Source organism: Ctenocephalides felis, unplaced genomic scaffold (genome assembly GCF_003426905.1).
Source record: "Ctenocephalides felis isolate EL2017-DRISC unplaced genomic scaffold, ASM342690v1 CF-g0.4_SCAFFOLD_01604, whole genome shotgun sequence".
In the NCBI taxonomy this organism is placed as follows: Eukaryota; Metazoa; Arthropoda; class Insecta; order Siphonaptera; family Pulicidae; genus Ctenocephalides; species Ctenocephalides felis.
The window spans coordinates 56,354,273-56,380,792 of NW_020537758.1; the positions used below are offsets into that span (position 1 = coordinate 56,354,273).

The window sequence follows — 26,520 nt, forward strand, 5'->3', positions numbered from 1 at the left end:
GAAAAAATACTAAATTTATTGCTATAAACTTGTAGGCGTATTTTTTTTTCTAAGTTTTATTTTCTTCATCCGTATTGTTTAGGTTTTCATATTTGGGCTTGCTTTGTAGTTAGAGCCATGGAATTTTAAATAGATATGGATATACCTGGAATAGATACGAAGTTTGATACCTACTTGGGACAGCCTGATGTCAAGCAACAGTGTGATCTATGCTTTCTATATAGATGTCAATATGTTTCCATATGGAGAAGGCCCTTTCACGGTTTTTGTTGCAATAATTAAAAATTGATCCGAACTATAGAAATTGTAATAAAATGAAATAAAGAGCTCAACTATTGGGTTGCCTTTTGAAAAAGCGGCATAGTTTACTAAACTCATTACAACCGCTTCTGAACAATTACTACACTTTGCACTTCTTTATAAACTGAGGTCAATATTCTCAATAGATGATTGCCCAGCGGTAGCAAAATCGATTTTGAGGTGCACCAAGTAGTTTCGGGTTCGCTGGTTCCATTCCTGCTACCATCAAAGCCGGACATCAGGCAGCGTAGATGTCAAATTTCCACTTGAAGTTATAGATCTCGATATAATTGAAAAAGTGGAAATAGCCTTTAATAGAATGATACACTTATGGGTTGTTCTCATAATCATTAGGTTATAAATCTTCATGAAACAACTTATTGAACGTACAAAGGAAAAGCAATTTTGATTGCTGTTTGAAATAATGAATAATAAAAAATATATATGCAATATACGAATAATAAATGTCTTGTAAAATTTGTCGGTTTTTAAAAACCGGCTTTTTGACAAAAATTATGAAATTCGAAAACCGGTTTTTAGCGAAACAAAATCGGTTTTTACAGAAATTTGATTCTTGGTATCATATCGGTTCGATAACATTTGGAATTATATTAGCCTGTTATGTTTACCGGTAAGTTTCTGTGTTATCATTTGTCTAATATATATATATATATATATATTAATTTAGATTTTCATATCGGTTTATATATTGAATGAGATTTTTATATCGGTGAGATTTTTGTATTAGATCAGGATGACTTCTTGTTGAAGAAGTGACTTCTTCTACTCAATCTTAAAAAGCCACAATTAAAAGAACAAAAAACTTATTACATCAGGCTTTAAAAACGATTAAAGAACCTAGTTCGATTTCAAGTATTTTCGTATTGCCTAGTTCGAGGGTATTTTCTATTTCGGAGTAAACAAAGGACACTTCTGAATAACAAATCGATGGAAACCACAGCTTTTTGAAATCATATTTTGTTAAACAAAAAGATAACTAGAATATTTGAAATGAATTAATTAAAATTGCTAGCAAAATAAAATTCTCGGGGTTTTGCTTAATTATTTTAGAAATAAAATCGACATTAACATTTATGTATCAATATGTATTTAATATTTTTGTTTTTTTTTTAAGATATTAAATTAACTTTTTTATTAGGTTTAAGTATAGGAAGTTACTTCTTCAACAAGAAGTCACCCTGATTTAAATTAATACATACAGTGATAAAAAATCTAAATCAATATATATATACCGATATAAAGATCTAAATCAATATATACGCAGTATAAAAAGCTAAATTAATAATTGCATTAGACAAGTGATAATCCTGAAATATTCCGGCAACAGTCTATTATGACTGATTTTAAATTGATATATATATATACGAGATATATATATATATATATATATATATATATATTATTTTTATTTTAACAGCAATCAGAACCTTACGTCCTATGAGCTGTTGGGCTGAAACTTCTCCTTTCTTCGTATTTTTTAGATGGTAACACAATGGTTAATCCATCCATTTTTGATGATTTTTTGTTATTAGATTTAATCTAATAGGTCTGACTTTTTATTGGTGCAGCAATGCCGGGCAAGGGCTATTTTCACTTGGAAATATACTGCTATCTATATTTCCAAGTGAAAATCGTTGTCACTGCTGTCTGACAACAGGCTGCTCGAAGTGGGTATCGAACCCGGGACCTCTGATTCAGGTGCCGTCGCTCAACCGCTTACCTACGGGCGAGCTCATTTAAATTGAAATCAAAATTTTTAATTATTCAAGCCATTTCTTCATGATAGCAAACATAGAAATATTTACATACTTATATGTGGAAATGATACATGAATAACGAATAATTATTTCCAAAGTTTTTTTATCTAGATTATAACTATTATTTTTTTGTTATTTGTAATTTAAATTAAAATAGTTTTTTACTATCTATAAAATTGAGCAATAAATAAATTCAGTCAAAAACTGCTTTATATCACACTAAACTTCCCGATTTTTTTGTGTTATTACAGAATATTCGAACAAAAATTGATTTTTTATAAAAAATTCGGAAACCGGTTAAAACCGGTTTTCCGAAAAATTTATTATTCGAAAACCGATCTTCTGAAATGTCGGTTTTTTATAAACCGTATGTCTTACATAAGACGAATATTAGTTATTGTCATTTTGAAAAATTATCTTACATGACTAATATTCCACGATGACTATATTTCACGTGCTAATACCTTCAATATTGAAAACAAATTTCAAGAGATCCGAGCATATGATACTTGTACTATGTTTTTGGCTGAATGTCGGTTGCTTCCGTTGTTGTACATGTACACAAAGCGCCTAACCGTTCTATTGTTGGCTGCGCCGGTTATTTCATCCTGGGCTAATGGCATTGTTCAGCGGGGCGTAGACTGATGATGCGTTCGGATCATTTCTTGTCGGGATTCACACAGAAGCCACGGTATGAAGAGAAGGCCACGAAGACGAACCTTTCCAATGATGGCAAGACCATATGTTGACTACTCAAATGTCAAATGCACTTACTCATTCATCTTTAGACAATGACGAAAAGCTTTACAATTTCATACTAAATATGGTTGGAATACTAGAAATCAGATAATCTATGCATCGAGTGAAATTGTCAAGCTAGTGATAATTTATGAAATTCTAAGATCTATTATAATAGCGATTATATACATTTATTTACATCACATTGTATTTTATAATTTAGTATCGTATATTATATTTTTCATTCTAGTATTAAAATGCACACTATATAAAATAATAGGTCTCTGAGTTTCGGACACCTGAGGTTATTTATGAATAAATCAAAAAAAATTTGACAAAATATTTATTAAATTATGAATTATGTTAGATAACAAAATTAAAAATCAAACTAAATCAACAAAAACGCAACCTTTGCCAAAAAATATATATAATACTATCAATCAATCTTTGGTAACAAAAAATATGATTTTAAAAAGTGGCACCTATTACCGAACATTTCAAAATAACCTGCATTGAGCACATGTGCAGCCATCTCCACACTTTGGAATGTCTTCATATGAGTGTTTGACGAATATTCTTAGATATTGTAAAAAAATCACTAATTATCCACCCTTTTTGCTCCACCTGAGAGCATTTATTATAAGATTTTCATTCTTCTAAAAATGGGGTATGTAGTGACCGTTAGCACTCATACAGAACAAAATTAAATAATTAGAATAAATTACGTCAATTCTCACAAGAAATATCAATATGTTTACTTTCCGGCGCTAAGGGACGACTTAGTGTCCGGTGCTAAGAGTCAGACATGTTCGTTCATTTGGTGGTACCTACTAAAATTGTTTAAAATATCTAATAATATTCTACCACTTTACGGATAACACTCAAGTACAACTAATATCTTTGAATGACACTCAAATGTAAATGCATAAAAATACTAAAATTTCTTTTATTTTAATTGCTATTTAGGTGACGCCGTTATTTTGCGCCTAAAACAGCAACCGGTTGCTCTCGCCGAGTCCGTGTGAGTCACAGGGGAGGCTTGGCGCGTAATCGTGCCCTCCGAGCCCCTTTTATTCGTATTTTGAAATGGAAAGATTTATACTCGCTTAAGTAATACGTGTTAAATAGAGTGTCCGGCGTTAGGTGCCGTCCGGCGTTACGGGACTTCCCCCTGTACATGGTAGTAATAAGTAGTAGTTACTCCTAGATCCATGGTGTGAGAGCACCACAAATCAAAGAATTATTTGTTGCCTTGTTTATTATTACCGATTCCATTGATTCCATGATTTTTTTATACAAATTTATGCATTTTTCTTTAAATACTTCTGCTTCCATGCTTTCTGGATTATCTGGTTCTGTGCTTCGGCTTTCAACTCTCTATATTTTCTCATCTTACTTAAATTTTCAATCATTTGCATTTTTCTTCTTCGCAATCCTGTTAGTCCTTTTAATTTACTTTCGACAATGTCGTGTCGGACACTCTTTCTATAGAATAGGTCTCAGTTTCCTTTTTTTAATGATCGTTTTCAGTAGAGTTTTTTTTTGCCTACCTTTCTCTGGATTTCTTCGTTGGTTATGTTATTAGTCCACTTTATCTTCTACATTTGCCCTTGGCACCACATTTCAATACTCTCCAGGTAGTTTTTGTAATATACATGGTATGGTAAAAATAGAATAAAACTATAAAATCCTGCATCTTGAAGACGCCAAAGATACTATTAGTTGTACTAATTAATAATGCTAGATTTCATATAATCCATGCATCAATTAAAATTGTGGGGGTAGTATTGATTTATTAAATCTAAAGATTTATTGGAATGGTGACATAATGAACTCATGTTGAATGGTATTCATTTTCTCGCATACAATATGCATGCAGTTGTATTGCAAATAAAACACCATTAATGGCATGATTGATCATGCATAAACTTCAATCTAGAACCTTATTTATTATATTACACAAAGTTTACGCACTTTTTTTAGAATATTTTTTGTAGCTTGTTGCGTTTTTTTTTATTTGTTCCATTTATATAAGGCAATTTTGTCATGATCTATTTTTAGAAAACGAAATATACGTTATTATTTGAGCATTTTAGAACGTTTCATTTAAAACTTGAAAAATATATTATATAAATAGTCACTGGAGCTTAACCTACGAAGAGCGAAATTGGAATAACCCAAAATGTTGTTGTACTCCATATATAAAGATTTTTTCATAAGGCATAGTAATTTTAACTCAAAAAGCAATTTTACTTTCTTGAGAATTGTTTTAGGATTAAATTACTTTCATATCGAGATTGACGCAACATTTATTAGCATTGCAAACTATCCTTTTATTTCAATTGATATTTTATATAATATTGTGTCGTAAAATTAATGATATTAAATTCAGAGTAAACATATAGACATTGGTAAGCTAATGATTATAAAATTGAAACAATTGATATAAAGGAATATAATTCTTTACAAATACCAAATGGCAACTGACTATTTTATTGATTAAATCACCCTCTTAGATCGTTTAGACATTAAGTGAGTCAATGTTATCACTTAATTTTTGTAAAAATATAAAAATGAAGACAACTTTTACCTTTATCTAAAATATATAAGATATGTTTAAACATTACAGTTTTTAATTTTTTTAATCACTCTCTTATGTCAATGTAACAAATTAAAGACGACCAGTGATGATAATAATCTTAAAAGAAAAATAAAGAATAATTATGAGAAAAATGAAGACATAAGAGGTTGAAAAGAAACTTAAAGTGATATAGGCATAAATGATATGTATATATTAACCAGGCACCCCTGCCTGACTTTGCATAAACTTTATACAATCGATTTTATATTTATATTGTTCTTGTGGTTTTGATTGTAGACATTTTCACCCGCATATTTTTGAACCACGCTCTACCCTATTCTATATCATGTTATAATTTTAGTTTTACCAATTTTATTTAGGCTATAAATGATTAGTATAAAATAAGGGAAATAGATGACATAAACCTTAAATGTATCTATGTTCCAGCATCTATCGACTTTTGTTGCTTTTACTAACATGTTCTACAAAATTGTTAGATAATAAAGCAGATTACCCAATAATAGACTAAATTCTTTTTAATTTTTTATTGATTTGCTGCCATGTCATGTGCTTTAGCTTCTAGAATTATTTAATATAATTTCTATGGCCACGAACATGTATGTCACTCATTACCATTGAAAGCGCGTCTAGACCGTATTCAGTTTTAACAAAAGCACGGTGCATGCACAAGCCATGTCACGAACAGTTCTGCTTAAATTGTGATAAATAGTGTTTTCCAAATATAAAGTGAAGATGTCGACCATACATCAATCAAATAGTTCAAACGTTCTGTAATAAATTAGCTCATTGTATTGATAAGGAATTGTCGTCAGATGTAGTTTTGAAATGTCTGAATCACAAGACTGTTATTTTCAATTGCAGTTTGACTATTGCCTAAAACCAAATTATTAATATCTATACTGATAGTTCAAAAATCATTAGTAAAAATTTTATTCATTCGATGTTAATAATTCGCATTCTAAATTGCCTGCTGGGTTATTGATGGTTTGCATTAGGATATCTTATAGCCTTTTCATCTAATTATTCATATTATTTAATTATCATCATTAGAGACATTAATAACCTTTAATTTTTGGACAAAAATCGTTATTTTTTCATTTTTACTTTAGTGCCACTGCATGGCTGATGAACAACATGGCCTGTTTAAAATTCTTCACCTAAGATATTGAATAAAGAAAAGACCCAAATTTCGCTGCCTTTTTCTTTTGTTATATTTTATAACGTGAATTTGAAAAAAAATCTTTTAGGCACCAAAAATAGTTTAATCCTGTCTACGACGAGTGCCGCGACGCATAGGCGCATGGGAAAAGCAAAAGGCAGGTCCTGGAAAATTTGACTTTTTTTCTTTATTTTTCTCTATATTACGAGATTTGGCGGTCCTTATATTATGCATACTCTATGCCCTACATCGCCCGACCTAAATGTGGTTTCAAACAAGATTATTTGTGATTCCAAGTTATATTCTCTGTGCATTATTTCTTCTTCAACTTTTTAATACACTATTTTGTTGACAGGGATTGATTGGCAATATAGTAAGATTCTTTGAAGATTTGCTTTTTGCTAATCATTTTAAATATTGCAAGTAATTGGTACAGTCGAAGAATAATTATAGTCGAGTCAATATAGGTTTTATGCAGAAAGGCAAGAAAAATTATAAAAAAATGTTAAAAAAAACCTAAAATATAATTATCATTATTTTATAAGTTTGTTTTATAATTTCAGAAATATTATGATTTTTTGTATTTTGTAAAGTTTTTTCCCTAAAATCGCATTTTTTTTTAGAAATGTATGTCTTAAAGCAGACAAACGGCTAAAATACACCCAACTTTTTATATTAAAGTTAATTATAGGCAGAATAGAATAATTTTACTTTTGGTGAAAGTGGTACTTATTAAACCTGTTGATTCAAAGAGTGCATATATACTTTTTGACACATACAGATTTTTTATGTAAATATTGAATTATTAATAATAACTGTACTTATTTTAACTCTTTTTAAAATAATATTAATAAATAATAATAATACACATATATTTCAAACGGTATTTTTTCTGAAAGATTTCTGATTTTGAATAATATTGAAAAATAAAATTTATTAATAAAAATTAAACAAAATCTCACCTATTTCTGAAGTTGCATATTGTAGATCTTTATTGACTCAATTATAATAATAATAGCCACATACCAGTACAACCTAACATTTTAAATTGATTTTACTTGCATTTTTAACTAACATATTGTGAAACCCTAAATAAGTTATAAACTTTTTGATTAACATGCTCAAACGTTTTTGAACCAATATTATATAATTTAAATCTTGTACATTAAAGTACCCGTAGGCCTCGATTTTGGACCCATTTTTGAACAGATGAACATTTTTGCATTCTTTACGTTTCAGAAGTTTCTGTACTTTTTGGCATACCTCAGAAAAAATGTGTGTGTATGTTTTGTGTGCGCGCAATTTTTCGTCCACGATTTCGGGCGCACGGATCAACCGATTTGAATGGTTCCAAAATAATTCGATTCCTATTGATAGGGAGATGTGCTGATTAGTTTTTGGCAAAGGCAGGTTTAATTTTTTTTTGTTTATCAAAAATAATTCAGATTTTAATTTTAATTCTGACTAAAGTTCTAAAGCTCACTTAGATACTTTAAATTAATAACTTTAACTTTGCAATTCAGTTTACATACTTCCTATAAATATTAGGCAATTTTACAGTATTTATAATAATCTATTTGAAAACAGTTAATATTTCTCGAACAATGTGTTACGCTACGGAAAGTTCCAGCAATTTGTCTTGAGACACCACTAGTTTTGAATGGGTTTTGACAATAAAGCTAAACGAATTTGTAAATAAAACATTTTTGAAGAATATAAAGTAATTACTTCTCTGCAACGCATGTACTTTATAAATAATAAAATTTCATGAACGCAACATTGTTTTAATATTAAATATTCTGCTTAGGTAAACTTATTTTATTAATTTCGCAATAAGATGTCGAGTTACAATTCTTGTAAACAAGAATGCTGCATTTGACTTCAAAGCAGCAGTTTGCACAGCATGTCAAAAGCAAATGCTACAAATAAAGCGAAACTTCAACGAATATTATTACGAACTCTTTATATTATTCGCAGACTATATTATTTAAGGTTATAATTGTTTTTTGTGATAATTCAATTCAATTTGTTATTAAATATTGGTTGATATATATTTGATATATATTTGGTATTAAAAATCGGTTGATGTTACTACTAGCTCCAAACTCGGGGTAAATTCGGGGTATCAAATGTTTAAATATTTTCAATATATTCCTAAAAATATCAGTAAGACATTATTGGGAACTGTTATTATTTTAATACTAGTTTATGTGAAAAATATTTTGTGACTAGTTTATGCAAAAAAATTGTCTAAATATAATATTTACGCCTCATTTTTCTATTAATTCGTAACTTATAATTAAAATTATTTAACTTAATTACATCGTAAAATGCTATTGAATCAAATTATAGCGTCAAACTACAAAATGTCTCGTACTTCGACAGAAAATAATTACTTTGTCTTACAATGAAAGAATTTAAAATTAACATGCTTTGAGTTTTTACTGCATATTAAGATGCTTTTATTGTTTTTATTATTTTATCGATGCAAAGAACAAAGCTTTGTCTTTTTACTGCATCTGTTTTGAACCTTTATGAATACAAGGTTTTGAATTGCAAAAGAAGTATAGCTGCTGAAGTCTGCATAAGGCTGGATTCACATTAGTAACATGTAAACAAATTTGAGTTTTTTTTTAGATATGTGTTTGAATAATTAGTTAGTATTATTTCGAACTAATAATATTACACGCATGAAATTAATATTGTGTTGTTATAGATTTATTAAACTTCACGTCTAGAAATTGGAAGAATCATATACTAACTTTTCAATACAATCTTAAATTCAATTATTACTTAAGTCAATATTAGTTTGTTAGAATACCCATCTATATCAATTAAGGAATTTGTATGGAGTTGATGATGAACGAGTGATTCTTGATCAACTAACAATGACATAACATATAAACGTATCTGTAGAATTAGGTATTACCTACTGATGTATTTGTCTGGGCTAAATGAATAATTTAGATTTTAATTTCTTTAATTATATATAGCATCTATAATTAGTATTGGATTTGAATGATTTAAAACAAATTTAATTCGTAATGCAGATAAGACGTAGTGATTAGTTTTTTACAAAGACAGACACAGCTATTTCAAACACAATGAGCAAATGATGTAAAAATTCGGGTTTTGAGAGCACAAAGTATCCAATTCGAATGATTCGAAAAACATTTAGCTTGTGAAAAGACTTGTTTTTGAGTAAAGCAAAAAAAAATATTTCTATTTTTTTTTTTTTTTTGAATTTCGAAAATGATTCGGATTTCAACTTTCATTTTAGTTGAAACTATAAGGCTCACTTAATTTTAACTTTGAAATTCAGTTTTAATACGCGTCTTAAAAATTTGTTATATGTTTCTTCTTTCTAACTTTGCCTAAACAAATTATGTTAATTCCTTTTCATGTAAATGTAAAAGTCATTGTCCAATTTATAGGCTCTTATATTTAACTTTCCGAAGGAGAAGCTTATGTTTTCATCAAAAAATCCGATTCGCTCCTTTTATGTTTTCTCGTCGTTTCAAGTCATTCTGAATCGAATGAGACCAAATTCGGAAAAAGTATGTGTGTGTATGTGTGTGCGTGTATGTGAACAGATTTTTTGTCGTAAATCGACGATTTCTCAAAAACGGCTAGACCGATTTCAAAAATTTAAAAGCCTTTCGATGTATCTTGATGAGGACTATTATTTGTCATGACGATCGGCTAAGCCGTTTCTATATAAATCGCAGAAAGGTGAAAAATTTTTCGTCTAAGTTTTAGCCCGCAATTCTGAATCGATTTTGAATATTCAAAAACCGTTCGAAAGATATTGATTGGGAATCGTGCTGATTAGTTTTTGGTAGAGATCGGCCGGGCCGTTTTCTTGTAATAAAGTTTTTTTAAAAAAAAATATTTGACGATTTTTATGATTATTTTTTTGACGATAGATACCATAGTCTTCTAGATTATCTTGAAATATTACGGTCCTACGACAACTCGTTTAGCTTTAAAATTTCGTCAAAGTTTGCAAAAATTAGTATGGTCTTTTGGGCATTTGTCAAAATTAGAACTTTCATCGACGTTTGCTCAAAAACGCCTGAACCGATTTTGAAAATTTAAAAACCATTTGATGTACCTCGTTGAGGATTATCGTTTCTTTTGTGCGACGATCGGCCGAGCCGTTTCTTTGTAATTTGAAAAAAAGTGTTAAACATTTCGTCCACATTTAAGCTCATTCTACCGAATCGATTTTACAAAATCAAAAACGGTTTGAAAGATATTAGTTGGGAATAATACTGACTAGTTTTAGGTGAAAATCTACCGAGCCGTTTTCTTGTAATTAACTGTTGAAACAAAAATTGAAGCCGGAACTTTTTTTGGCGATATATATCAATGTCTTATACAACTTATTGAAATATTACGCCCTTACGACAAGTAGTTTAATTTTAAAAATTCACCAAATTTTAAGAAAATGAGTAGTTTGTTTGACGTCTGTTAAAATTAAAAAGAGACGACTTACTTGGTATAACGATAGAGTTCTTGGTTTTAATGAACATACTGAGCCATTAAAGTCCTATAGAAATCTTTGCTTTGTATCTCGGAAACGGCTGGACCGACCTTTGCCAAAAACTAATCACACAATCAATGATTTTTTAATCATTTAAATCGGTTGAGCGGTACTCCTTTAAATGTCGACGAAATATATTTTCGCATGCCACTTATGCATACACACATGATTTTTTTCTGTGGTATACCAAAATGTTCAGATATCTCTAAAACATTTAGATATGCAAACATTTTCAATTTAGATTTTTGGACGATTACAATAACTTACCCAATGAGAAGTTAAAAATGTCATCTCTAATGATTGTAGAACGCTGGGTGTTCTTCTGTTAATTTGGAACGGTGCGGCCAGTACCACATAAGATTTGTCTAGGTTACAATGTCTTGAAATACAAAATGATGAAATTAATTTCGTAAAAAATATTCAATATTTTGGAGCACAAGTAGGATTACATAAATCGATGTATCTATAATAGCCCGCCGTGTGCCTGAAACCTAATACTGCGTCGGGCACACGCTACGTTTCGTATTGGATTTTAAAGATTTATATCGCGGATTAGGGTTCAGCGACGTACGGCGATTGTATATTAAAAGTTATGCGAGAACGATATTATTTATATTTATCGTTTGTGTCGCGAACATGCGATATATCAATCCCATATGTATTCATGCGAAAGTGAAACGAGTTTGCACACATTCTGGGCATATTTTATACGAATTGGCAGATACAAAATGTTTTTACAAAAATATATAGGGCTAGGCAGATGGAGAATTGCTCTCGCCATTTATTTATGCTAATATCATACAAATGTTAATATAACTGTTATTAAATTAATGTGAAGTTGTAGTTCACCATATTTACCACATTCACGGAATTTACAGTTTTTATATCTTGAATTTTAATTCATTTTTAAATTTGAAATATAACTAACACATACTAGCATTAATCAGAAATATAGTTTTCATCAGAAACATTCAATAATAACATATTCCAAAATGTCAATATTGTTAAATTTCTAAACTTTGCAATCTCTGTAAGATTTTGAAATTTAAAATGTGAATATTCTGCGCGATTTTATATTAATACCTCACGTTTTCGAACCACGAATGTTTCTAGAGTACCACGAATGCTTCAAGACTAAAACTGGTCAATTTTGAAAGATTTTTTTCCTGTTTTACCTCATTTCCCAAGATATGAATATCTGGAAAGTTAGGTAAGATACATATTAAAGTATAGGGTAGAGCGGGGCCCAAAGGTCCCATTTGACTTTGAATAATTATATTGAAAATATATCACAAAAATAACACACATCAAGCAAACAGAAACAACTATCAAGATTATGTTCAGTAAAACTACCAGCTAATTATTCATCATTGCAAAAATGAATTTGCGTTCCTGTTTATCAAAAGTTTGTAACATACACTTTTTACCTTATAGACGGTATAAATTAGTACAATTAAGGGGCAAACAGATCCAATGTTTTATTCATAATTTTAAAGAAATTTTACGAAATAACAGCTATATTATTAAACTAATGAAGAATAAATTTTATGGATATATTTATTAGAGAGATCAACTATGTAAATAACCGATTTGGTATTTTGTTAGAAATATTTATAAGCAGAGTTAGAATAATTATTTATTGAATTTATCTTTTGTTAAATTGCTTTATTAATTTAATTTATTTTTTCATTTACTATTCTGTACTGTTTACATCTATGCCAGGGTATAGGTATAGTTGGTCTTTTTACCCCACCCCCATGTGAGCTTATATTGGGTTTACATAATGAAAACTTTTGAATCTAACTCAATTATGAACTATACATCTTTTAAAATGTTTAAATAATGTAAACTTGAAAACTGTATTAAGGTCTCGTAAACTAAACAACAGTTCTCACAACAGTGTTCAAGAAGTGTCAAAGAATTAAAATACTTTTGTTATGGATTTTCAAACATTGCCGATCTCCAGAAATAAACGTCTCAAAAATCAAGATGGTTTCTGATTATACCTCTATCATGATTATACATCTTTTTGCCTCTACTTATTTTCGAGATATAGTGGGAAGACTTTTTCACCAACGAACCTTTAAGCCCGGCTCCACTCCTGTGATTATCAGAAATAGCATACATTTTTATAAGTATTATCCGTAATTTGCGAGATTTTATAAAAAGTATAATTTAAATTATTCATAATATGAATATTTTTTAATAACTTGTTACAGAAAAAAACATAATAACTAAATAAAAAAATCAAAAAGTTTAATTAGGAAGCAATTTACTCCTTACGCCCATAAGGGATAAGAAGAAACTCAAAAATTACGATTTAAATTGATACTTTTAGTTTTTGATTATACGCACTGATTTATAATTATTTAATCATATTTAAATTTCATGCGTTACTTTTCATAAAATATATTTGATCTTATAATCATATATTAATTCGGTCTGAAAATAAATCAGGTCATATCTGGCTAAAAATCTGCATTATTAATGTCTTAAAGGAAAAATCTGAGCTCGTTTCGCGCCGTCACCACGCCGTTGCTCTATAATCAATTTTGCGTGCACAATATATAATCTAGACCGTAAACGTTTTATCATTTTGAATCTTATTAACAAGAGATTTAACGCTACTTAATCGTTCGTAATTAGTCATCCGAGCCGCATAATTTTCATCTTTTTGCATTATATAAGACTATGTCTAGAGATGAGAGAAATTTATGATATATGGATGAGAAAACATCGACTTAGGTGTATCGGCTTTAATGTAGAAATATTTTATTATTTAAATGTATATCTCGACTATTTAGTAACAATGAAATGAAACAACTATTCATATGATAATTTTATTGAACCAGCAGAAGATTTGGGACCTTTTCCCCGTATCTTCGAAACGTTTATACCTGTGATTGTCAAAAACTAAACAGCACATCTCACCGTCAATATTGATCGAATGTTTTTTAAAGCCTTTAATTCTCTCAAAAACTGACATTTTTAGAACTGGTTGCTCCATATCTTCGAAGCAGCTGAACCTGTTTTTGTCAAAAACTGATCAACACGTCTCCTCAATCATCAATAGGAAATGAATGTTTTTTGAACCATTCAAATCAGTTAATTCGCACGCCCGAAATCGTCGACGAAACATAATACACACACACATTCATTTTTCATTTCATTTCAAAACTGAATCGTGAAGATGTGCAGAAAATTTCATTTTAGAGGTTTGCACGATTACTATAACTTTCCCATCAATAAGCTAATAATACAAAAAATAATTTATGAAACATTGTTCTATACAAAGGTCTAGTTGGATTTATAGTAATTTAATTTGCTTAAGTTGTTCAAACAGGTGAACTTCACAAAATTATTATAAATCATGATTGAAAACTAAATATTATATCATATTATAATAAATTTCGAAGTGCCAAAAATAACAAAATTAATAGATTTGGACTCGAATTCCTCAGAAATGTATTCATGTTAGTTTTAGGGATAGTATAAATATGAATTTATAGTCGGCATTTTATATTATAAGTGTTTCGTAAGTAATCACAAATTTGAAAAAATGCATTGAAATCGGTGAGTGTCTAATCATAAATTTATAAAAAAATTTCAAAGAAAATATTAAAGGCTTATAGCAAGTTCCCAATAGTATGTGGCCAATGAAACCATTCACAGTATCATAGAACAATTTAAAATGTTAGTAAGGTAAATAGGACGTAATACCAAATAGATTATAACAAATTTATAAAAGTCACTTAGTTATTCGTTATAAGTTTTGTAATGTTCTCATTTATTCAAGTCTTTAATTATTTCATTTTATTTATTATTTAAGTTTAAAAAAACACTTTAATCAATAGTAATGATCCATCATATTCAAATTTCAATACGGATTTTATTTATTTTTGAATCGATATGAATTTTTTATAACAAAAGGTTTGAAATGTTGGTTGTCAAACGCATTCAAATTTCAATCAGGTGGATTTTAATAAGGGCCTTCGCAACGCGTGGGTGGGTATGCTAGTATATATATATATATATATATATATATATATATATATACGCCCAAACTACTGAACCGATTTTAAATTTTATTGGCTCATCGTGTGCATATATATCCACTTAGGTTATGGGAAATTTTGAAAAGTAAATGTAAAATGTGAATATATAATTTTTATAAATTTTCATAAATTTTGACAGAAATGTACTAAAAAAAACAAACCACTAAAATGATAAATGTCAATATTTATGGAAACTTCGAGAAAAAACGACATATTAAATTTAACTTTAATCATAAACAAAACTTTGATAGGTCAAAAGAATTAATATTTGTAACGATTTCAAATAGAAACAAATACATTAATTATTCCAAATATGCATTAAAATGCATAACCTGATTTATTTTCAGACCGAATTAATATCATATAGGCAATATTACAAATCACATTTTTGGTATAGAATAATAAAATTTATCAAATTTAAATAAATTTGAGCGGTTATGCATTTAAAACAAATGCCGAAAATAAATCGATATGAATTTTTTATAACAAACGGTTTGAAGTGTTGGTTGTCAAACAGATTCACATTTCAATCAGGTGAATTTTAATAAGGGCCTTTGCAACGCGAGGCTGGGTATGCTAGTATATATATATATATATATATATATATATATATATATATATATATATGTAAAATAACAATTACTGTATAAACTTAATTCCTTTATTGATGGTCGAAATGACGTCCTATTTCCATCCCTATATCAGCTCGCCATCCGCGCAAGTTGCGAATTCTCTCTGGGCGTTATCTAGGCAAGAGGTACGGCTGTATGGGGAATTAAGAATCATAATGTAATTTGTCTCTGGTCTTGACTGTTACTCATGATAAATCACGGTCTCTGTGTGATGCACACAGAGAAGGGAATTCTTTTCAACTCAACTAATAGGTTTTCCGTTTCTGACGGATCGCGAACATCACTTTATCTACCTCTCCTCGAAATACTTTTCTAGCGTTTCTTTCCGTTTTAGATTCCCCGTACTGTGTTTTTTTATTTTTTTCTGTTCTGATTGTTCGTCGATGTATTTATTTCTGTTGCGACTTATTTTGCTCGGCTCATTGTTGGTTCTCCAATGACAGTTTCTGTAATGTCAAACTGCTGTATAATGGAGTTATGACAGCGTTCTGATACAAATATCTACTAGGTTGGTATTACAATAGGTAGCGTTTATATAAAACTGTTATAGAGTCTTTTGTGAAAGAAGTTTTATGGAGTTTGTAAACATGCTCTTTATTTTGAAAAAAATATTGATGTGCAGAGTTGTGCAGACGCTTTTCATTTACCAGCGTACATACTAGACATTGTTTATAAATAATAAAAAATAGTGAATTAGAAAGTGAATTAAGTTAATAAAAGGTATTCGAATTATTTGTTGAATATTTTTGACGAAGTAGCTCATGCTATTTGTATTTTGTAACTCTTAAAAACTACAGAGAAGACGTGGATCTGTTTACCCCCTGGCTCTTCTTTTTTACCTCTTCTATAGGGTGTACCGAGATACCAAAGTGAAAGACAAATTTTAGAAAAATAGTAAAAGCATTTATTTCTTTAACTTGGAGTTAACTGGTAATTACTGAACATAGTTTAATAGTTGATGCTCTGTTTTTTTGAAAACTGTGTTACCGTTTTTGACACTTTTTTCCTCGTAACTTCGAATTGGCTAGATCTGCCTTCGCCAAAAACTAATCAGCACGCCTACTTATAAATACAAATCGAATGTTTTTTGAATTATTCAAATCGGTTGATCGGTGTTCCCGAAATCGTCGACGAAAATTTGTTTTCGCACACGCATATACATACAGACATACACACATACACACACATACATTCATTTTTTCTAAGGAATGCCAAAATGTTCAAAAACCTTTGAAACGTAAAGATATATAAGATTTTTCATTTTCGATTTTTTTGCTATTATTATAATATTATACATGGTTTTATTGACTTATCTAACCTTATCGAATTTTTAAACAAAATACTTGCAAAATCACGAAAATCACCATGATTAAAACGTCGAATCTCATACTTCGTTTGTTAGTATTTCCAGATAGCCTATCATGCCAAATAAAATATATCAGGGTTGATTTTACCAAAATTTCACAATGCTTTGCATTGCTAAAAACAGCGTCCTATTAGATAAGTTTACATATTATTTTTCTTCTATTCTATTACTTCAGTAATACTACTTTGTTTAACTCTAGTAATATAAGTAGAACTATAATAATTGCTGTTCAAAATCGTTGTCCACCAACAGTTTTTAGTGGTCATATAATAGATCTACCTTTATAATGACTCTATATAGATTCTAAGCGATAACATATGCTTAATAATAACATAATCATGTTTACATTGATGTTACAGTTTTTTTACATTAACGTTCAATTTGCTAACAAATCTATGAATATTAGATCTATAGTATATACATATATTCAATACACTACCATGAGCAATTTTCCTACTGTCAGCAACATTTAGTTGATAACTTAGGCACTTGTTTTCCGTAGAAGTAGTTATATTCTATGATGCAGACTTTACATACAAACTCGTAATTTATTCTTATATTTATGTTTGGCTATGTTATCCAACGAATTCTCGTTCTATTTTATAACATCTCATATGAGCTCCTGTACTCTTTGCTTACACATCACAAACTTTTCGTCCGGAAGGCAAACATTGAATAAATTGATTTCGGAACAAAATACTCGAGCAAACGAAAACAAAAGTACTCAAAACTCTTAGTTCAATCTTCAATGGAGAAATTTTTCGGGAACATTTGTATAACAACATCTTTGGTGTACGTTTTTAGAAATGACTGAATGTATAAAATATTTTTAAAATATATAATATTCTGAATATAGGAATACTTTCATTTATAAATTTAATACATAATTATCCTAGTTTTTGGACACATTATGGTTTGTGGAGGAACATCAATAGTAACTAGTAGTGTACGGCATCGTGTTTTAAATTATGGATGACAATTAATTTATATACAAAATTACCATATATAGTAAACTTAGTAATGCACTTAACACAAAATTACATGATACAAAATGCAACAATATTATTTATTTACATAGAATAAGATAAAATAATTAAGGATATTTGAAAAGAAATAAATATTAAAAAAAATATTTGAACAAAATTAAATATTTTCAAATATATTGTTATAAACACTGTACCTTTCATTATGTATATTTCATTGATAAAATACAAAAGCTTATGAATTGGATTATCATGTGGAAAGTAAATAAACAAAATTTAATGACCCCTTCGCAGGGGAGTTAGAATGAAGAATCTTGTTTCATATTTTTAAGTATTTTATAAACTGAATTGCAAAGTATAAGTTATTCAAGTACTTGAGATAAAATTAAAATTGAAATGATTAAATTTTAACATTTTCGATATTAAAAAAAATATTTTTTGGAAATTTAAAAAAAATATTCTTTGAAATCGAACATTTTTTTCTGAGAATAATAGTTTTTGTCAACACAAACAAAGAGTTTTTTTGAATCATTCAAATTGGATGCTTCGTTCTCTCAAAAACAGCAATTTTTTACACATTTAGCTCCCTATCTCCGAAACGGCTGAGCCTGTCTTTGCCAAAAACGATTCATCACATCCCCATATCATTACGAATTGACTTTTTTTTTTTTAATTATTCCAATCGGATACCCGGTTCTCGCAAAAACCAAGTTTCCATTTTCTGCACTCTTTGCTTTATAACTCAAAAATGGCTTATACATTTTGGTATTTTTATGAAAAAAGGTATAGTTTTGTGTCATTTTATAACTATGGTCTCATAAAATTGCCTATATATCTATTTTTATCATTTTACTACGCATACGCATAAAAATCTTCAACCCAGGTGCTAACGATTCTTTTGAACTCTTAATTTTTTTTATAATACATCTTGAATCATATAATAAGCGATGTCTTGCAAAACCTAAAATATTGCTTATATTAAATAAAATTAATATAATATATTACATATCTATTTTGTATCTGCCTAAGACCCTGTGTTTCAGTAGTAATCTGAGGTCATGTTACGATATGACTGTTTTTCGTGGGAATTTTTGCGAAACTGTCATGACGTTTATGTATCATTGTTGTTTGAAAGCTCCGCTATTTTGTACTAGACGGCCGTACAGGAACCTCCCGGAGGCCGCAGGTTCCCCACCTATAGTATTTTTCCCAGCGGACATTTTTACCAATAAACTTTTCGCCAGTGGACTGCTAATCGCAGCTTTATCATATCCATAATATGAGCCTAACACGAGACACTACAAATAATTACACAATCTTAATTATACCTAACAAATAATTTTATAAAAGAATTTAGAAGTTGTTTGGCTTTTCCACAAATGTGCAATTCTCTCTAAATTTCGATCTGCGCTGCGTGGGCAATCGATGACACCTGACAATAGTAATGGATATATCTGATACCGTCATTTCGATTCGTTTCGCTGATGGAAACGCATCCACCGTGCACAAACGTTCATTTGGCAGGCAGTAAATGCCATTCTGTTTAGATTGATTCTACGAGCCAAATCGTAAATGGTTTACGCATCTCCGCCTAGCACACTCCACTTTATAATAGTGCCCCCGAGTGACGAACGGTATGCAAATTAAATCTTTATCCAGCCCAGAAGCCATTTTTCGCACAGGCTATGAAATGAATGCTTCTGATTGCAAAAAAATGTTACGCCGGTGCCGTAATTGTATTGACAAGTTTATATTCACTAGCCAAATGGTACGATTTTATGATAGATAGTTTTAATTTTCAACTAGCTTTCATCACTCTGAATTACATTTTATTGAATGAAATGTGTATAAACCTCGATTATTTCAGAAAAATTTATTAAAGTGTTTTTTGACCAATTATAAACGTTGTGTCTCTTGACAGATCTGGACCATACAGTTTTAAACAAATATGAATAATTAACAATCTTTTATCGAATATTATATTATAAAAATAGTGGGGTGCATAGCATCGTGCCTTAAGGCTAATTGCTGGAACTTCCCGTCCCGTAACGGGGAGGAATATTAACTATTGTTTACTATTTATAGGAATTGTATAAACTGAATTGCAAAGTTGAAATTATTTGTAATTAAAGTATATTAGAACTTTAGTCAGAATTAAATAATATTTGAATTATTCTCGATGTATAAAAAAAATTTTTTTTTGAAAAAAAATGAAAAATAAAATTTGAAACGAAATATTATTATTTTCCAAAATCAATTATTTTGTTAAAACAAGCAGAAAGTTCTTCGAACCATTTAAATCGGAAGCTTAGTTCTCTCAAAAACTATCATATTTGCACATTTAGCTCTGTATCTTTAAAATGACTGGGCCTGCCTTTGCCAAAAACTAATAATCACTTTTCCCAATCATTACTAATTGAATGTTTTTTGAATCATTCAAATCTAGCACATGTTACTATCAATATGAATCGAATGTTTTTTGAACCATTCAAATTGGTTGATCCGTGCGGCCGAAAACGTGGACGAAAATTTGTATCCATACATACATACACACACACACCCATTTTTTCTGAGGTATGCCAAAATGTTCAGAAACCTTCAAAACATGCAGAAATGTAAAAATTTTCAATTTCTATTTTTGGACGATTACAATTACTTTCCCTACGGGCAATTAATAAGTTTGAATAATTAATGATAAAATTCAGATTTTAGGAATACATTATTTTATAGGTTTATATGTAGATGAACTAAGGGCCATCTATAACAGTGGTAACAAGTAAGAGGCTTTAATTTCAATAGCAGGAGCTTAAAAGTCCGCGAGTAAAAAGGTTCACCACCGATATCTCAAAAAGTGAAGTTCAACAACAATATTTAAAAATAGACAAAAATATGCACCTTGATTCTTACGACGTTGCTATTGGTAGAACAACGGCTATGTTTGAGAATCCATAACAAAAGTAATTTTTTCCGTTGTTAGTTTTTGTGATGGTGAGCACTGTTGTTTAGTTTACGAGACTTTAATATAATTCTTTAATAAGCATTATTTCATTGTTGGATAAAGATATATTGTTAATTTTTAGATAGTTTTAACAGATTTTTTTATGTAACTCAAAAAGCTTACAACTGTATGAAGTAAAAGCGACCAACTAAACCTTTACCCTGGTAAAGGTATAAAAAATAAAATAACAAATAAAAAATGAATTAATTTGAAAAAAAGTAATTTTAAAAGAGATAAATTAAATAAATAATTATTCTAACTCTGCTGGTTAATATTTCTGACGAACTATCAGATCAATGTTATTTACACTGTTATCTCTATAAAAATACACTCATGAAATCTATATTTTGCATTGATTGAATAATGTAGCTATTATTTGTGAAAATTTATTTAACATTAAAAAAGACATTGAACCTGTTCGCCCTTCGGGCCGTCTCCATTTTCGCCGCCGTAAAAAAAAACTAGGAAACACATTTTTGAAGAACAGTATAAAAAACACATTTCTACAAAGATAAATTAGCTGGGAGTTTCACAGAACATAGTCGGATAGTTGTTCCTTTGATATGTGATAGTTTTGATAATTGTTTTTTTCAAAATATAATTGCTCAAAATCAAATTGGATCTTTGTGCCCCGTCCTACCCAAATATATATATATATATATGTATATATATATATACGTGTATGTGTGATCATTACAGCGGTGCCGTAATTATATTGACAATTCGCTCATCAAAAGCTTTAAAAGCAGAGTTTTATCATGAATTTTATTATGAATATTTTTTATTTTCATTTAGCATTCATAACCGTAAATTACATTTCACTCAATAAAAGTACATGCGCGATGGTAATTATTTTTTATAAAATTGATTTTCAAAGTTTTTTATCCTTTGTAATTTACTGTACCTACTCTTTTATGTGTCATGCATATTTATTATACGCCTGAAATCGCAGATATCTAACTGTCTGCTATTTGGACTGAAAATATTAAAAACTAAGAATAATTATTTAAAGTACTGAAAAGTGCTTACTAATATTATGAACATTGTATAAAGTGGTGCTTATTAAGTAGTACTTTAGATAGTACGTAGTACTAAGAGATATTGACTATTTAGGGTAACATCGCCTAACTCGTACCCCGACTACATTTCTTATGATAATTATAAATGATATAATCTGGTCTTAGATAAATTTAGTGAGCTAAGCAAACTTTCAAGATTAGAACGCTCTTTGAAAGTTTGAGTTTAACTAAAAAGTAAACTTTACGTGAAGTTTCAACTAAAATATTTTTGACACTATGTAAACCTTTTATGGCAATAATATGATTTTGAGTTTTCATGTTATTGTTAGTAACTACAAAGTACAAAAATTTACAATAGACTAACTAATGAACAGTATTTTATAGTAGATTACTTCTAATGCTATAGGTGGTCTGACAAAGAAGACTAAGGGCTTATATATATATATATATATATATATATATATATATATATATGAGTGAGTTCTTGAGGGCGATACATTGATGTATCGCCCTCAAGAACTCACTCATATATTTCAACATCAAAATTAACTACTAAATCATATATATATATACATATATATATATGTATATACTGCTTCTAATATGTATATTGTTCAATAAAAAAAGGTCGTCGGCATTCTTCTATCAATCGTCTAGACGTTGATGACACTGACATTCCCGAATGTTTTTTATTAAAATTTTTCTGAGTAGCTTATAAAAGAGTGTGAAGGCTTGGACGCGATAGAAAATAAATGTATAAAATTTATATGTCTACATATCTGCAGCACAACATTTAGTTTTCGAATTTGTTATATTATTATGAATAGTCAAAATTTTTTATGATGATTTAAAAAAAAACATTAGCTAGTTATGGTTTTTTAATAATTTAAATTTTAAAATAGTTCAAATTATATGCCATTAAGCAAATGATCACTGTTTTATATTCATTGCAAATATATTTATTACTACAAGTTCAGACACTTTGTCATGATGAGTATACTCATCAATCACAGTTATCTGGTTCCACATCTCTTTATTTCTATTGTACTGTAAGCAGAATTTTTTTTAACATTGTAGAATAATTGATATTAATTTAAAACTAAACTAGTGGGGTGTATGGCATCGTGCCTTAAGGTAAATTGCTGGAACTTCCCGTACCGCAACGAAATGTTCGAGGAATACTGAATGTTTTCAAATAGATTATTAAAAATATTGTAACGTTGTCGAATATTTATTAGAATTGTTAGAATTATATAAACTGAATTGCAAAGTTGAAATTATTTGTTTAAAGTATATTAGAACTATAGTCAGAATTAAAAATGGAATTTGAATTATTTTCGATATACAAATTGAAAAAAAAAGTTAAAAATAAAAAATTATTTTTTCTAAAATCATTTATTTTGTTAAGACAAGCAGAAAGTTCCTTGAATCGTTTAAATCGGACGCTTAGTTCTCTCAAAAACTGCTATTTTTTGCATGTTTAGCTTCATATCTTCGAAATGGCTGGGCCTGCCTTTGCCAAAAACTAATAAACACTTCTCCCAATCATTACTAATTGAATGTTTTTTCAATTAGTATCATTCAAATCGAATGTTCCGTTCTCTCAAAAACTCGATTTCTATTTTCTGCACTCATTGCTCTTTATCTCCGTAACTGCTGGACCTGCCTTTGCCAAAAACTAATCAGCACATTTCCCTATCAATAAGAATCGAATGTTTTTTGAACCATTCAAATCGGTTGATCCGTGCGCCGAAAAGCTTGACTAAAAAGTTGTATCCATACATACATATACACACACAAATCCATTTTTTCTGAGATATGCCAAAATGTTCAGAAACCTTCTAAACGTCGAGAAATGTAAAATTTTTCAATTTCGATTTTTGGACGATTACAATAACTTACCCTACGGGAAGTTAATCAAACAAATTATAATTATAAAACCATATTCAAGATGACATTTTCGATATATTTATTAACTTCCCGTATGGTAAGTTATTGTAATGGGCCGAAAATCGGAATTGAAAATTTTTACATTTCTCGACGTTTTGAAGGTTTCTGAACGTTTTGGCATACCTCAGAAAAAATGGATGTGTGTGTGTGTATGTATGTGTGGATACAAATTTCCAGTCACGTTTTAGGGCGCACGGATCAACCGATTTGAATTGTTCAAAAAACATCCGATTCCTATTGATAGGGAAAAGAGCTGATTAGTTTTTGGCAAAGGTAGGTCCAGCCGTTTCGGAGATACGGAGCAAAGAGTGCAGAAAATAGAAATCGTATTTTTGAGAGAACGGAGTATCCGATTTGAATGATCTAAAAAACATTCAATTAGTAATGATTGGGAGAAGTGTTTATTAGTTTTTGGCAAAGGCAGGCCCAGCCATTTTGAAGATACGGAGCTAAATATGTAAAAAATGGCAGTTTTTGAGAGAACTAAGCGTCCGATTTAAATGATTCAAAGAACTTTCTGCTTGTCTTAACAAAATAATCGATTTTGGAAAAAAAAAAAATTGTCTTCTTTTTTTTTTTTTTTTTTTTTAGTTTTTTGTATATCGAAAATATTTATTTTTAATTCTGACTATAATTCTAATATACTTTACAAATAATTTCAACTCTGCAATTCAGTTTATATAATATTTATAAATATTAGACAATGTTACAATATTTATAATAATCTATTTGAACACATTCAGTAATCCTCCAACATTTACGGTACGGGAAGTTCCAGCAATTTGCCTTAAGGCACGATGCCACCCACCCCACTAGTTATGTCTACAAATGGTCTTATGTATGCAAATGGATAAGGATGAGAGAAATATTTAAATATTGTTCAAGACCCTATTGAAAAACGCCTGTTCCTACTTACCGCAGTTACAAATAGACCATATCTCCCCTATTGTTCAACCAATCACAGTTTACTAGCTAAAAAAACATCTCATTTGGAGCAGGAAAGTTTTTAACGTTGTAAAATAAATGATTTCAATTTAAAAACAAATTAAGAAAATTACGAATATTATAATGAGAAAATAATAAAACTTTGTTCAAGATGACACTTTCGATTCATTTATTATGTCAAACTCAAACGGAGGCTGAAGGCAAATGGATAAGGATGAGATAGGAGCGTGAGAGTTGTGTGGGAACCGAAAACCGCACAAAATTATTCGACGGGGGAAAACGGATGACTTGTAATTATTTCAACTAATTAATCGTCATTATAAGCAGATGCAATTTGTACCGTTTGTAAAGAGGATAATAACAGGGCGAAAGTTTGCTAATTGAAAGCTTTTGGAACGATTAGTGACGCATGTTGGTGATATCTGCTACTTACAACTATAAGTATATACCCGATATATAAATGCATTTAAAATATAATTATGTAAATGATTTGATTTAGTGAATAGAATCATTATATTAAACTTTCTACATCTTCTGCGTTGATTTTGAATTTTGATAAACTTATTTTTTTATAATATTTTGTTTTACTTGTTACTTTAATTTGTTTTTGTTGTATCAAAAACCTTAAGTATATATAACACTTATTATACAATCAATAATACAATATATGCTGATAATAAAAAGTAAAGTGTGGTGGATCACAAAATTTCAATTTGACTTTTAGCAAGGTGACTATACGTCCCGGATTGGCCGACACAGACCCGATTTTCCGCCTTGCGTCTCGGCTTTTTCTAAAAGTAATATTTGTCCTGGTTTTAGGTGTTTTGTCCCGGATTGTCCGGATTTTTAAAAAATTTTTGATTGCTACAAATATTTGCTATAAAAATGTGCTATAAATTTTTAGCTCACCAACACCCCCCACCCTTCCCTCAATCTCACACAGATAATAATCCGTCCCGGAATTCATACAAAAAATATGGTCACCTTACTTTTTGCCAACCAAACCAACTCTTATAAAATTGAAATAAAGTTTTTTAACAAAATCATTCGTTTTTCGCAATATCATTATGCTTCACTTTTTTTGTTTTTTAATATTTCGCAGAATTTTTTTCTGACATTTTCAGAGTTTTTGCTTGAATAAAATATTTGGATACCACTTTGAACACGCCCTGAAGATAGTTTTATACTGGCTACGCATAAAGGCATGGGTAAAACAAATAGGCATAGGTATAGTCGAAAGCTTGTGACAGGGATTACCTCTTTATTTGGCATATGATAAAAGTATTTGAAGAGAGTTGGCGCCAGGACTATTATGTTTCTGTGCAAATTTATTGACATGAAATATGAGTATATAAAATAATAAAGCAGTTTCAGTGTTTATAATGAAGCTGATCATGTTGAATTCTATAATATCGTCGTTCAGAATACTTGTAAGAAAAAATTTCTCTG

At 29.5% G+C, this 26,520-nt stretch overlaps 1 protein-coding gene across 1 annotated transcript in view; it reads left to right on the forward strand.

The window, feature by feature from the left end:
* LOC113373958 overlaps positions 1 to 26,520 on the forward strand; it is a 471,407-nt gene that overhangs the window by 167,565 nt on the left and 277,322 nt on the right. The gene's annotated exons all lie outside the window — the stretch shown is intronic.